Source organism: Halichoerus grypus, chromosome 2 (assembly GCF_964656455.1).
Source record: "Halichoerus grypus chromosome 2, mHalGry1.hap1.1, whole genome shotgun sequence".
NCBI classification, from domain to species: Eukaryota; Metazoa; Chordata; class Mammalia; order Carnivora; family Phocidae; genus Halichoerus; species Halichoerus grypus.
In genome coordinates this window covers 148,886,513-148,901,674 of record NC_135713.1, presented here as the reverse complement: position 1 = coordinate 148,901,674, position 15,162 = coordinate 148,886,513, and the positions used below count along the sequence as shown (strand labels likewise).

The 15,162-nt window shown below is 59.1% G+C and overlaps 1 protein-coding gene and 1 long non-coding RNA gene across 10 annotated transcripts in view; one reads left to right on the top strand and one right to left on the bottom strand.

The window, feature by feature from the left end:
- The window catches only part of ZNF496 (zinc finger protein 496), a 29,134-nt gene extending 27,426 nt beyond the window's left edge, over window positions 1–1,708 (bottom strand). For 2 of the 3 annotated variants that reach the window (XM_078067706.1, XM_078067708.1), the window contains exons 1-2: window positions 1,570–1,708; window positions 1,210–1,421 (exon numbers count right to left, since the gene is read on the bottom strand). The gene's annotated coding sequence lies outside the window, so the exon portion shown is untranslated. The remainder of the gene's footprint in view (window positions 1–1,209; window positions 1,422–1,569) is intronic. The other variant, XM_078067707.1, reaches the window with a different exon arrangement.
- On the top strand, window positions 1,630–11,704 carry LOC118554022 (uncharacterized). 7 transcript variants are annotated; one of them, XR_013445909.1, is made up of 6 exons: window positions 1,630–1,749; window positions 2,800–3,085; window positions 3,174–3,270; window positions 3,566–4,395; window positions 10,770–11,222; window positions 11,396–11,704. It is a non-coding gene; the product is annotated as an uncharacterized LOC118554022 (long non-coding RNA). The 7 variants fall into 7 exon arrangements; XR_013445907.1 differs by lacking the exon at window positions 1,630–1,749 and adding an exon at window positions 1,843–2,129; XR_013445908.1 differs by lacking the exon at window positions 1,630–1,749 and having other exon boundaries at window positions 2,150–3,085; window positions 3,566–3,986; window positions 4,118–4,395.
- The last annotated feature ends 3,458 nt before the right edge of the window (window positions 11,705–15,162 follow it).

Here is a 15,162-nt window from a genome sequence, read left to right as displayed (position 1 = left end):
GGAGAGACGGGGAGAGGCGAGAGACGGAGGGAGAGGAGAGACGGGGAGAGAGGAGAGACGGGGAGAGAGGAGAGACGGGGGGAGAGAGGAGAGATGGGGGGAGAGAGGAGAGACGGGGAGAGAGGAGAGACGGGGAGAGAGGAGAGACGCGGAGAGGCGAGAGACGGGGAGAGAGAAGAGACGGGGAGAGAGGAGAGACGGGGAGAGAGGAGAGACGGGGGGAGAGAGGAGAGACGGGGGGAGAGAGGAGAGACGGGGAGAGAGGAGAGACGGGGAGAGAGGAGAGACGGGGAGAGGCGAGAGACGGGGGGAGGGAGGAGAGACGGGGAGAGAGGAGAGACGGGGAGAGAGGAGAGACGCGGAGAGGCGAGGGACGCAGCCGCACCCTGCGTGTCACCAGAGAGAAGTAACTGTGTACTCAGAAGCAGCAGCGCTGCGGGTCAGCCGCCACCCCTCCCTCCGAAGTCTGAGTACAACTCTGGGGTCCCAAGCCGCCCTCCCTGGCCTTCAGCCTTGCCTGCACCCCTCCCCGGGTCATCCCCAAACCACGGTGAACGCGACAGCACACAGCTCCCGGCCCTTCCTCAGGCAGGACAGAGGCGGGGCGCTCAGTGCACAGGGGCTGGGCGGGGGCGCACACCTCCCCAGGGACGTCAGAGGGCAGCCGCGTCTCCTCTAGGCGGGGGACTCCAGAAAGTGAAGGGCACATGGGGAAACACGGCCCCTCGCCTACCGCTCGGGCCTCACCGCAGCCCTCTGAGGGTGTCCGCGCCAGCAGCTGGAGCACCGTCCCAGCGCGCCTGGCCGCCCCCTTCCAGCCGCTCGGCCATCGCCCCCCGGCACGGCCTCCAGGGGGCTCAGGGCGGCCCCCGGGCTGGGAGCCTCGCGCCGCGCCTGCAGCGCTCCGGGCGCTGCGGATCGCCCCCGAGCACGCAGCCGGTCCCTCTTTGTCACCCGGGCACCTGGCACGCAGGCGGCTCGGCAGGAGATGCCCGACGAACGAACTCCCGTTGGCCCAGGGGGCATTCGCGGAGGAGGCGGGGCGTGCCGAAAGCCGCTCCGGGAGGACGCAGCCCGAGCGGCGGAGAGGAAGGAGGGTGGCACGCCAGGCCGGGCGGAGGGGCCAGCCTTCCTCGCTGCCTGCCTCTCTCGCCTCCCCGCCCGGCCACCCGAGCGCGCCCGCAGTCCCGCCAGCCCCCGGCTGCCCACCTCACCGCCTGGAACTCCGGCCCGGCGTCTAACTCGAGTCCCTCCTGCTGCGGCGGAAGTCTCCGGCAGCAGCTCCTCATCCTCCCAGCCCGCTGCCCCGGGCGTCCTTCCTGAGGCGGGCCGGTTCCTCGCAGGGGCCCACTCCGTCCCCGGCTCATCCAGAAAACCGCCGCTGCGCCCGGGACTGGAGACGTGGGAGCAAATGGAGGCGCCTGAAAAACAGCATTTGTGTCGCTTTGCGGCCCCGCCCGCACCGTCCCCGCCGCTCGGCTCCGGGCAGGGCGGCCGGGGCGCGCGGGGAGCCGGGGCGCGCGGGGAAGCGGGGCGCGCGGGCAGCCGGGCCGCCCAGGCCGCACTCACCGCCGCGGCGCGTCCCCGGTGGCGGGCCGCGCGAGCCTGGCCGCCGCGGAGCCCGCCGGACGCGCAGGAAAGGAAAGGCCGGAGCCCTCCGGCTCCCTCCCCTGGGACACTTCCTGCTCCGCTCTAGGACCGGGGAGGTCTCCGCATCTCAGTGGTTCGCTCCCCCGCCCCCCGGCCGAGGTGTGCGCGGGGGGTGACATCCGACACCCCCCGGCCCGGCCCGGCCCGCGCGCCCCGCCCCGCCCCGCCCCGCCCCGGCTCCGCGCGCCCGGGCCTCGGCGTCCGGCCGGGGGCTTTGTGGACCCACCGCGCCGCGGCGGCCTGGACGACCCGGGGCCCGCGCGGGGGACGCGCGCCGGGGGCGGGCGAGCGGGCGGCCGGGGACGCGGGCGGCGGCGGGGCGCGCGCGGCTGCCCAAAGGGCCGTGTGGGGACTCCTCCCGCCGCCGCTCTCCCCAGCCCGGCTCCCCCCTCCCCCGGGGCTGCGGGCGCCGGGAAGGGCCGAGCGCGACCCCCGAGCCGCGCCCAGATGCTGGAAGTGGGGGGGGGGAGCGGAAGGAGGTGAGCCCTGCTCCCGCGCGCCGCGGGCCACTCCATCTCCGAGCCCGCCTGTGACCCGCCCGACCCCATACCCTGGCGGATCCAACCCCTTCGCCGCCAGAACCCCTCCCCTCCGCCCGGCTCGCGGCAGCCGCAGAGACCCCTCCCCCCCCCAAGCCTCATCCACTCCGGGACGCCGGGCTTTCTTGGGATGAAGCCCATTTTGGGAGTTTCACAGTTTAAGAAAGGCTGCCCGCTGTATGGCCCTTCTGAGCATCAGGACAACGCTGGGGAATGCGCAGAGGGGCTGGGGTCAGACCCGGCCCCAGTGGGTGGTCAGGAAGCTCACTGCCGGCTTCAGGGGAGGGTACAGTTAGATGTTCCTACTGTGGTGGAGAGAGAGGTTATGGGCCTCTGAAGTCCGGTGGCAGTGAGGGGTGAGCGGGGATTGGGGCCACCGTGCCCCCAGACAGGGCTCCTTGGCCTCTGCCCTGTGCTGAACATAGCCCAGTGGCTCCGCGGGGTCTTCCCGGATCCATCTCGAGTCTTCCAGGTTCCCGAGCTTGGGAGAAAGCCTGTCGGATCCCTGAGCAGGCCCGATGGGTACCAACCCTGCTGCATCCCCTGCTCCTCGCTGAAGCTGGCCTCTCCCACGGGAGAGGAGGCAAAGGAAAGGTTCCGTGTCCCACAGGGGCGCCTGAGTGCAGATCGCTGCTTGAGGCCAAGCAGAAAGAAAACCAGTTTGCCCAAAGAGAGTGGCCTGGCCGAACAGAGGGGGAGAGAGCGAATGGACTTGAGGAATCTGGACCCTCACCTGTGTGTTCTCGGTCAGTGGGCCTGGGCGCCTCCCATTTCCCATAAACTCCATAATCAGTCCTGACCAGCGGGGTTACTGGGAGCCGCCATTTGCCAGACGCCTGGATTCTGACTTTAGCAGGAGATGCACCAAAGTGAAGGAGTGGAGCTTTTTGTGAACAGTGAGTATTCCCCCCAAATAACCAGGGCCACCCAGAGGTCTTCTGTGGGGCCACCCCCTTCGGACTTGAGCAGACTTACTGTTAGCAGGATTCACGCACACCTCGGACCTCAGGAGCACCGGCCAGCCCGGCTCCGCGGCTCTAAGGGGCAATTCCCCCAGGGAGGGACCAAGGATCTGCCCAAGGTAGGCTGGGCTCTGGTGCTGGCACAGGTCTGCGCGTCCACACCCTCCTTTTGCTGTGACCGGCTGGGGAGCCAGCAGCTGAGTGCTGGGAACCTGGCGCTCATGGCTCTGCCCAGGGCAGTTCTACCCCAGATAAAACGTGGAGCCTAGAAATGGCTAGCATACAGCATCAGATCGGTCTGTGCTGCTTAGCCCAGTTCCTTCCCCTGAACGATCCCTCCCCGTGAGCTGTGCACCCTTCATAGCTCAGAGTAGGCCCTTAGGTTGCGTGTCTTCTGCATTTCACTCCGCACAGGGGTTAGAACCAGCCGCTGGGAGAAATCCTGCCTCCTCATGTCCTAACCAGGTGATCTCGGGCGTCCTCCACCTTTCCGAGCCTCGTTTCTTCATCCAGGAGACGCAGATGAAGCCGTCCACCTCACTGAGGGCATCTGGGATCCTTCCGGCACTCAGTAAACACACTGAGCCCCTGCCAGGCACTCAGGGCACATCCAGGAACCCAGCCGGCTCGCCCGGGGAGGGTGCAGGCAAGCAGTCAGCAAACTCTGTAACACCATCTGCTGTCTGATGCGCGTGGCAGAAGTGAGCAGTGTGAAGGAACGGCGCCTGGAGAGGGGCTGGCGGTGCGCGTGTGTTCCAGAGGCCAGGGCAGGATCCCGTGCGGCAGGGATATCCGAGTCGGTCAAGCTCAAGCAGGCGTGAGAACAGCGTCCCAGGTGGAGGCCCGGGGGGGGAGCTGCAGGGAGGTGGCCCGGGAGCTAGAGGAGTGGGCTCTCGGGGCTTGGGGGCAGGGCCACGGCATGGGCGCCGTGGAAACGTCTCTTTCTGCCCCTGCCGGGATTGTCAGGTGCAGCAAGCATGGGCTGAACCTGCATGGAGACCCTGCCCGAGGACCGTCCACCATCTCACGCCCAGTGTGTGCGTTTCTTTGGTTTACATTACTGCCGCTGACCGTGTATATTTCTATGAGATATTTTCCATTTGCCACCAATTCTTCCGTCCTTGGAGACACCGCAGTGGACAGAAGACCCTGGCTTCCCTTCTGGAGGCCTGCAGGGACATCGGGTAGTAAATAAAGTGCTGGTCAGAGATGCCATGAAGATGAAAGGCGTACAATACAACAGGGTGAGGACTGGAAGGAGCTGCCTGAGGAGACGTTGGGACGGAGAGCAGGGGAGGGCTCAGCAGCTCTTCTGACGAGCAGAGCGCAGGGGTGTGGGGAAGAGTGTTCCAGCAGAGGGAACAGGGAGAGCAGGGCGCTGGAACAGAGCGACCGCCCTTCAACTCAGCAAGTCCAGTAGGGGCCAGGCTGCAGGGACCTCGTCTTCCCGCGGTCGCTGTGCCGAACGGATTGGAGGGACACAGAAGAGGCAGGGGCTGTGTTCGAAGCCGTCGGGGAAGACACGGGCAGGAGGTGCCCGTTCCGCTGTGGCTGCTAGAGGTGCTCCAGGTGGGCGGCAGCAGTTTCCCACTGGCGTCCTCTAGTATGGTAGAGGATGGGCTGTGGTTTGGGTCCGAACTGGGTGAGTGAGGGGCTTGTCTAGGAAACAGCAGGTTTCTGGACAGGGCTTGGGAGACAAGGGTGGATTTCGGGACGTGCTGCGTCTGAAAGGCCCAAATGACAGGTAGGGATGGCCCTTGGGGGAGAAGGCAGAGGTTGGAGGTGGAATCTGGGCTCACAATACATAGCAGGAGTTGAGACCCTGGGATGCACACGCAGGGGTGAAGAGCAGGCCGAACTGGGCCATGGCAGCTCCCCCACTGGGAAGAGAGTGGGGGGGTGCGGAGGGCGCCGAGGGGGAGGAAGAGGAGGAGGAACAGTGGGCCCCCCCCAGGTGGTGGGAACCTGGGCAGTGCTGAGCCTTGTGTGTGTGATTCACAGAAGAGGGGGGGTGCGTGGGGTGCGTCCCACTGCCAGGCCCATGTGCATGTACACACTGGTCTGGGACTGGGTAGAGACGCCCCTGAGCGGACTGGAGGCCATGGGGCCGCTGGGCTGGAGCACCGTTTGGAGTGAGCAGGGAGGTGAGGAGAAACGGGGCCCCAGGTGGGTGGGGGCAGCCCAGGCCCCATCTTGAGGGAGGGAGGGGTCTGGGGTCCAGGGCAGAGGGGAGCGGCGAGGGGAGGAGAGTAGGGAAGGTGGCCTCTGGGCGCTCCCCTCCCCGGCTCACAGGCTGGGGGTGTGTGCCTGTCTGGGAGCCCGAGGTGGACACAGTCCACTAACAGAAGAAGCAGGTGTGATGGTCTATTTCAGGTGTCAGCCTGGCCAGGCCCACGTGCCCAGGTTGTGGTCAAACGCTGGTTTAGATTTGCTGGGAAGGTATTTTTAAGGTTTTGTTTGAGAGAGAGACAGAGCGTCCGCACGAGTGGAGGACGCACGAGTGCTGAGCGAGGAGCCCATGGAACTCCATCTCAGGCCCCTGAGGTCAGGACCTGAGCCACCCAAAGGTGGTTTCAGATGAGGTTAACATTGAAATCCGTAAACTTTGGGTAAAGCAGCTTACTGTCTGTAATGTGGATGGGCTTCAGCCTCCACGATCTTGTGAGCCAGTCACCCATCTCTCTAAATCTCTCCATCTACACATGTACCCTAAATATCTGTACATGCATATCCTAAATATCTCTACACATGTACCCTAAATATGTCTACACGCATAGCCTAAATATCTCTACACACACACCCTAAATATGTCTACATGCATATCCTAAATATCTCTACAGACACACCCTAAATATGTCTACACCCATAGCCTAAATATCTCTACAGACACACCCTAAATGTGTCTACACGCATATCCTAAATATCTCTACAGACACACCCTAAATGTGTCTACACACATAGCCTCAATATCTACATGCATATCTCTAAATATCTCTACACACATACCCTAAATATGTCTACACCCATAGCCTAAATATCTCTACACACACACCCTAAATATGTCTACATGCATATCCTAAATATCTCTACAGACACACCCTAAATATGTCTACACCCATAGCCTAAATATCTCTACAGACACACCCTAAATGTGTCTACACGCATATCCTAAATATCTCTACAGACACACCCTAAATGTGTCTACACACATAGCCTAAATATCTACATGCATATCTCTAAATATCTCTACACACATACCCTAAATATGTCTACACCCATAGCCTAAATATCTCTACAGACACACCCTAAATGTGTCTACACGCATATCCTAAATATCTCTACAGACACACCCTAAATATGTCTACACACGTACTCTAAATGTCTCTACGTGCATATCTCTAAATATCTCTACACATGTACCCTAAATGTGTCTACACGCATATCCTAAATATCTCTACAGACACACCCTAAATATGTCTACACCCATAGCCTAAATATCTACATGCATATCTCTAAATATCTCTACACACATACCCTAAATATCTACATGCATATCTCTAAATATCTCTACACACATACCCTAAATATGTCTACACCCATAGCCTAAATATCTCTACAGACACACCCTAAATATGTCTACACGCATAGCCTAAATATCTCTACAGACACACCCTAAATGTGTCTACACGCATATCCTAAATATCTCTACAGACACACCCTAAATGTGTCTACACGCATAGCCTAAATATCTACATGCATATCTCTAAATATCTCTACACACATACCCTAAATATGTCTACACCCATAGCCTAAATATCTCTACAGACACACCCTAAATATGTCTACACACGTACTCTAAATGTCTCTACGTGCATATCTCTAAATATCTCTACACATGTACCCTAAATGTGTCTACACGCATATCCTAAATATCTCTACAGACACACCCTAAATATCTCTACACGCATTCCCTAAATATCTCTACGCGCACCCCCCGCATATCTCTGCGTGCACCCCCCGCGTATCTCTGTGCGCACCCCCTGCGTATCTCTGCGCGCACCCCCCGCGTATCTCTACACGCACCCCCCGCGTATCTCTACGCGCACCCCCTACGTCCCTCTGCGTACATACCCTAAGTCAGTCACTCTCTCTGTCCTCACGCCGCCCCCCGCACACACGCCGTGGATGTTTCCCCGGAGAGCCCCTGCCGACACAGGGCCCAGGGCTTACCGAGAGGAGTGGGAGGGTCTGGAGGCCTGAGTGCAGGAGGAGGTGGTGGGACAGGCTCATTTTGCACACTGGGAGGGTGGCAGGGATATCGCGAAGGAAGTGACGAATTCCGCCCCCCGTGGGGTGGGAACTGCGCACAGTGAGGCATGATGCGTAGCTCTGCCCCAACCCGGAGTCTGCACGCAGCCAGGTCTGCCCTGGGGAGCCGGTCACTACTCCACACGGGCCGCCCGTATTCCTACAGCGAATACAGACACGTGAGGATGTGCGGCCTCCCACGGGGTCTGGGCCAGCCCCATCCGCATTCCCTGGGAGCTCGTTAGACACAAGCCCCCAGGCTGCACGCCTAGCCTGCGTGGTTAACTAGGCACCGGGCGACCGTCCAGCTCCGTGTGGTTTGGGAAGCTCTGTCGCTCATGGGTCATCGTGGTTCCCGGCGGACTAGACGCTCAGTCACTCTAGCTTTGCAAGGAGTCCTAGGAATAACAGTGCCAGGTATCACTGTGACTTATTCCCAGGCTCCCGGGAGGCGAGGACACGGGGCTTGCCGCGGCACCCCAGATCCAGCAGAGGTCATGTCCCGTGGAGACTCCACTGAGTGAAGGAATTTGGCTTCCTTAATTTTGTCGCAAGATGGCTGCTCCATTTTTATGGGTTTTCTTTTTTCTTCTGTGAAAGGGAAAGGACTTTCAGAACTACAGGGAGAGGTGCTCAGGGGCTCCGATGAGAGCCTCTGGGAAGGCCACATGGTCCCTCGGGAAACATGCCATCCCGTTCCGTGAACTCATTCGTGGTCAGAAAAACCGAGACCTCCCCAGCCTTAGTTTTGGGAGCGGTCTGTGAGCACGGGGGTGTGGAGGTGTGAGTGCAGGAGGAGACGCGGTGCCCTGCTCACCTTGCACGCCGGGAGCCAACTCAGCCAGACCACCAGCAGCCAGCCTGTAGTCTGACACGCTCGGATTGACCGAGGCAACCAGGGTTTTGTGGGGGTGCCTTGAGGGAGGAGCTGGAGAGGCTGGAGTGAGGCTTGATCACCGGGGCAGAGCAAAGTGGCCCGTGCGGTTGGTTCCAGCAAGGATGGAGGAGGAGAGGGGCACCGGGGACGCTTCCGCGGTTGGATGCCCTCAGAGAGTGGGGTTCTTGGACGGGAGGATGGCCGAAGGGGAGAGGGACAGCTAGGCACACAGCTGCTCTGCTGGGTCTCTCTTCCCGGGGACCTCCGTCCCGCTGATTTTCACGCTCTGGCTCCAAGAAGGTTTCCACCCGTTCTGACCTTCCTTTCTGTCTGCTCAAGTGAGGTGAATCCCAGGATGCTGCAGTTTCAGGCTGGGCCCCTGAGGCTCAGGGGGAGGAAAGAGCTCAAGGGCCCCACGGGACGGGTGTGCGTGCGTGAGAGGGTGGAGGGAGAACCAGAGACATTGCACACGATCTGTTTGCATGTGCTAGGCGAACCACCAGCATTTTATCACAGTGCTCCCTGGAATCCCAGGAAGCTGGAGCCCGAAAGTACCACATAGTCTCCTGCAGGATAGGAGGGCACAGTGCAGGCTGAGTCCTGCACTCTTACGTGTATCCTGACCTTCTTATCGGAGCAGAGACCCCGTCCTGGATCCCACCCTCTGCAGGACCAGATCCTCCTCTCAGAGCACAGACCCCATCCTGGATCCCACCCCCTGTGCTCCTGATCCTCCTCTCAGAACACGGACCCTATCCTGGATCCCACCCCCTGTGTGACCTGATCCTCCTCTCAGAGCACAGAACCCATCCTGGATCCCACCCCCTGTGCTCCTGATCCTCCTCTCAGAGCAGGGACCCCATTCTGGATCCCACCCACTGCGGGACCTGATCCTCCTCTCAGAGCACAGACCCCATCCTGGATCCCACCCCCTGCGGGACCTGATCCTACTCTCAGAGCACAGACCCCATCCTGGATCCCATCCCCTGCGGGACCTGATCCTCCTCTCAGAGCACGGACCCCATCCTGGATCCCACCCCTGCGGGACCTGATCCTACTCTCAGAGCACAGACCCTATCCTGGATCCCAGCCCCTGTTCTCCTGATCCTCCTCTCGGAGCACAGACCCCATCCTGGATCCCACCCCCTGCGGGACCTGATCCTCCTCTCAGAGCACAGACCCCATCCTGGATCCCACCCCCTGTGTGTCCTGATCCTCCTCTCAGAGCACAGACCCCATCTTGGATCCCACCCCCGTGTGACCTGATCCTCCTCTCAGAGCACAGACCCCACCCTGGATCCCACCCCCTGCGGGACCTGATCCTCCTCTCAGAGCACAGACCCCATCCTGGATCCCACCCCGTGTGTCCTGATCCTCCTCTCAGAACACGGACCCCATCCTGGATCCCACCCCCGTGTGACCTGATCCTCCTCTCAGAGCACAGACCCCATCCTGGATCCCACCCCCTGTGTGTCCTGATCCTCCTCTCAGAGCACAGACCCCATCCTGGATCCCACCCCTGCGGTACCTGATCCTCCTCTCAGAGCACAGACCCCATCCTGGATCCCACCCCCGTGTGACCTGATCCTCCTCTCAGAGCACAGACACCATCTTGGATCCCACCCCCTGTGCTCCTGATCCTCCTCTCAGAACACGGACCCCATCCTGGATCCCACCCCGTGTGACCTGATCCTCCTCTCAGAGCACGGACCCCATCCTGGATCCCACCCCCTGTGTGTCCTGATCCTCCTCTCAGAGCACGGACCCCATCCTGGATCCCACCCCTGTGTGACCTGATCCTCCTCTCAGAGTACAGACCCCATCCTGGATCCCACCCCCTGCGGGACCTGATCCTCCTCTCAGAGCACAGACCCTATCCTGGATCCCAGCCCCTGTGCTCCTGATCCTCCTCTCGGAGCACAGACCCCATCCTGTGCTCCTGATCCTCCTCTCAGAGCACAGACCCCATCCTGGATCCCACCCCCTGCGGGACCTGATCCTCCTCTCAGAGCAGGGACTCCATCCTGGATCCCACCCCCTGTGCTCCTGATCCTCCTCTCAGAGCACAGACCCCATCCTGGATCCCACCCCCTGTGCTCCTGATCCTCCTCTCAGAGCACAGACCCCATCCTGGATCCCACCCCCGTGTGACCTGATCCTCCTCTCAGAACACGGACCCCATCTTGGATCCCATCCCCTGCGGGACCTGATCCTCCTCTCAGAGCACAGACCCCATCCTGGATCCCACCCCCTGCGGGACCTGATCCTCCTCTCAGAACAGAGACCCCATCCTGGATCCCACCCCCGTGTGACCTGATCCTCCCTGCAGAGCCTGGACTGTGTCCTGTCTCCATCTTCATCCAGCCTGAGGACTGAGGTGTCGTTTAAGTCCTATAAGCCTGGTGTCCTTACCTTGGGTGTTTTCTGTTCCAGGAGCAGGGAAATCTGGTCTGTGCCGCCGGCTGTAAGGTACTTAAATGCTGGGAGGTGTGGAGGTGTGTCTCCGTGAAGATCCGGTGAGACAGCTCAAACATCAGAAACGTTATGTATGGATCCATGCAAAGCCAGCGATACCGACTGGGTCCTCCTGCTCCTCCATTAGCTGCCTGTGAGCCTCGACCCCTCTTATTTTAGTGTGTATCATTTATTCTGCTGCTGTGAACCCCCTGGGTCCATCTGCGGAGTTTCGCTGCAGGCGTGAATTCTGAACGACTCCAAGCAGTTCTGCTGAACGCTCTGGAACTTAGTGCCACGTCTTCCCGAATTTCCTGATACCATAGCTACTGGCCCTTCCCGGTCTGCTGGCCTCTCCCTCAAGCTCAGAGGCTCCTGTGCACGTAGGGGTGACCCTGACGGCAGGCTGGGCCTCAGTGTGTCCCCAGCAAGGTATGCTGAAGCGATGGCCCTTCATGCCTGTGAATGTGCCTTACTTGGAAACTGGGTCTTTGAAGATGTAGTCAAGTTCAGAAGAGGTTGCCCTGAATTACACTGCGCCCTAAGTATTTTTATTATCATTATTATTTTTTTTTATTTAAAGATTTTATTTTTTTATTTGACAGAAGGCAAGCAGAAGCAGGGGGAACAGCAGAGGGAGAAGCAGGCTCCCCGATGAGCAGGGAGCCCGACGCGGGACTCGATCCCAGGACCCCGGGATCATGACCTGAGCTGAAGGCAGATGCTTCACTGACTGAGCCACCCAGGCGCCCTAGTCTGAACCCTAAGTCTAATGATGCCTTACACATAGGCCACCTGGGGTCCTGGCTGTCTGCGGCGGTGAGGCATGCGACTCTGGATCTGGGGGGTCATGAGTTCAAGTCCCACATTGGACATAGAGATTACTTAAAAATAAAATAGTTTTTTTAAGTGTATTTATTGTATTGATTAATCTCTACACCCAATGTGGGCTGGACCCACAAACCCAAGATCAAGAGTTGGTGCTCTTCCAACGGAGCCAGCCAGGTGCCCCTAAAAATAAAATCTTAAAAAAATCCCCCAAAACAACAGAAGTAAGTAGGCCACGTGTAGACAGACCCAGAGAAAGCCTCGTGACGACACAGGCGGAGACTGGGGTGATGGGCTTCCAAGGCCTGGAAAGACCCCCACACACACAACCACTAACTTGACTTGCCATATTAGGAACTGTGTCCAGTCTTGCTTCTTTATAATGATTATTTCCAGTCTCCTGTGCACTCTCTTGTGGATAAATGAGACCCTTCAATGTGACTTGAAACTTGTCCCCTTCACCTTTCTCTCTGCCACGTCTAACCAGGCAGACTTGAGAACTGTTCCCCTGGCCATCTCTGCATGCCTGTCTGTCTTCACTGAGAGCCGTCTCCTCGGAATAGGGACCTAATTGCCAGCATATCGGCTGTCCTATCTCTCTCCTCTTTGGATTAATTCAGAGCACTTTGTGGGTGTCATTTACGGGCATCAACTCAGAGTGGACGACCTGAAAACCCCATAGGCATGACACAAAGATGAACTAAGGGAAAACGTGGCCATTAGCCGAGGAGGGTGGTGATCCCCTTTGTGGGAGAGGAACAAAATGCTTCCCTGTTGAGCCCCGTCTCCGCCCCCCCCCCAAGGACGGTCTGCAGAAGCCCCACACCCTGCAGAGGTGTTCGCCCCAGGAAGGAACCTGCAGGTGACCAGGGCTCAGTGCACTTTGAAGGGATCAGGTGGGCAGTCCGTGGCAAATGGGGCCCCCCAGCTTCAGACTTCCCTCCGTGGTCGGCCTGCGATAATAGCTCCAAGGGGGCTTCATGGACGTTTGGTTTAGGTTTATCAGGGGGCCTCACCAGCTTAAACGTAGGCGGGAGGGGTCCTGGGAAGCTAACACAAAGGGGAGGTCCCCTGAAGACACTTGCTGTTTGGACGGAACTGCGCGAGAAACCCGGAGACCAGGTCACCAGGCTAAAGAGTGCGGGTTCCGCTCTGCGGGTCAGTGTTTCCCAGGCTTCTCTGCCTGCAGCCTGGACAAGGCGCATGCCTCACGATGCACTCCGAGCACTTCCATTCTGTTTTGTGGAATGAGGCTGGGCTGTCATAGGCAAACATTCTCTCCTCAACGCAGCTCCTCTCCGGCTTCCTGAGCATGTTTTCAAGTAGACCTGGCTTCTGGGCTTCCCCATTCCTGTCTGCATCGTCCAGTTTTGGCAACTACCCTGGAGATGCCTGATGAGGGTCCCCCAGGTGATGTCAGATCACCCTGCAGGAATCCCCTTGGGTCATGTTGCTGTGGCCAGAATCCCCCTTGACTCCTAATGTTTCCTCTTAGTAACTTTCTATCCCGACTCCCACCCTGCTCTTTGGCCATCAATTCCCACTTTTCCTTGTTGTATTCAGACTTGAGCCCGATCTCTCTGCCCCACTGCAAGACTCCACTGCCTGGTCCCTATAACCATCCCTCTCGTCCCTTGAATAGGCTGCCTTACAGTGTTTTAACAAGTGTCGTGAATTTTTTTTCCCCTTTAACACTGGCACAGATGGTGACGCACCTTTTAATATAATGGGGTGTTGATGAAGGGTTCTCAGAAAGCTAGGACGATCCTGACAGGTATTGGTTCAGGCAGCATTTTGGGAAAGGCCAGGAAAGAGAAGTGTGGGTTGCTCACTGACGAGAAGATACACAGTTGTCAGCACAGGGCTTGAAGGTTGGAAGGACAGCTGCCTCTTACCGGTGTCTGAATCCAGCAGTCACTGAAGGGGCCCCTCGTACGTCTCAGCCACCAACAGGCTGTGGAGACAGCGTCCCGTAAAAATTCTCTCCCGGATCTGTGGGATGTCTGGGAACCAAAACCTCTTTGGCCTGTAAGTAACATCTTCCGTGAAGACTGCACTGTGGGAAGTGAGAAAAGTCTGGCTCCCAGGCCTCCCCGGGAATGGTAAGGCCCAGAATTCTGCACCTGTAAGGGAGGTGGGCCCCGGATCGGTCCCCCCCGGGGCAGGAAGGACAGATGCACCAGCTAGAACTGACTCCGTGTGACCCATGACTTCCATGATCCAGGTTTCCAAGTCCAGGAATGGATAGTTTAAATGTGCCTTTGTATTCTCATTGTCTTTCTTTACACATTCTCGTGTGGAAAGTTAGAATTTACTTGTATCTTTAGCATCACCCCCCCCCCCCCCCCCCCGCCATCTGCATGTCTCAAGGTCAGTTATTTACGCCCACAACTCTTTGATATCATTTCTTTTTTTTTTTTTTAAAGATTTTATTTATTTATTTGACAGAGAGATAGAGAGCACAAGTAGGCAGAGAAGCAGGCAGAAGGAGAGGGAGAAGCAGGATCCCCGCAGAGCAGGGAGCCCGATGCGGGACTCGATCCCAGGACCCTGGGATCATGACTTGAGCCGAAGGCAGCCGCTTAACTGACTGAGCCACCCAGGCGCCCTTTGATATCATTTCTTTAAGCAGTTTTATTATATTATTATTTTTTAATTTGCTGCTTCCACTAACACAGAGTTAGTGCAATGATAACTCCTCGGCAACTATCCAAGTACCAAATTCCTGAATTGTTGAAACCAAGGCCCGGGAAACGTCGAGGAATTTCTGGGGACACACAGTGCCTTTGACTTCCGATGTCCGGGCTCTCTTCCGGGACCGTTTCCACCTGGTCTTTCTAGGATTCCAGAACCTTCCCCTTGTGTCCAGCCGGACCCGCCATGACCTTCCTCTGCCCCGCCCTCTCCACGAGGCGCCCGGCTTCGCGCCGTTCCTGCGCCGTGCGCGCGGGTCACAGCCGAGGTCCCCGCCCGCCAGCACTGCGTCCCGGGGCGCACGGCCTCCGCGGCGGAACCAGCGGCGGGCGGGCCCAGCGGAGGGTCTAGAAGCCGACCCTCTCCGCGGCCGCGCGCCTTCCCTGGGAAGCCGAGGGTCGGGGAGCGGGCGCAAGTCGGTAACGTCCGCGTCTCTGCCCGGCCCTCTCGAGTGGCTCGGCCGCGGGCTGCACCCACCGCCACTGCGCGACTCTGGTGTCGGGACCCGGCGGTAAGGGCTCGCTCGGCCTCCAGCCCCGTCCGGGGGGTGGTGGAATGGGAGCCTCGGGCAGCTCCGGCCCTCCAGAGGTGAGTGGCAGAGGCCTCGGGGACGCGTGCCCACAACCACATTGTCATGCAGATGTTTGGGGCGGAAGGTGGTTTAAATAGAGTTTACAAGCAGATCGTGTTCCTAGGGAATCTCCTTCGGAGGAAGAAGGGAAGCCAGGAGGTCCCCGGCGCTCTAGTGTTCGGACGCACTGTTAGCGACCAGTTAAAGCAAGAAGGGGCGCGGGCGGCTCCCAACCCTGGAGCCGAGTTTGCATTTGCGAACGTGCGGAGTCTCCTCGGG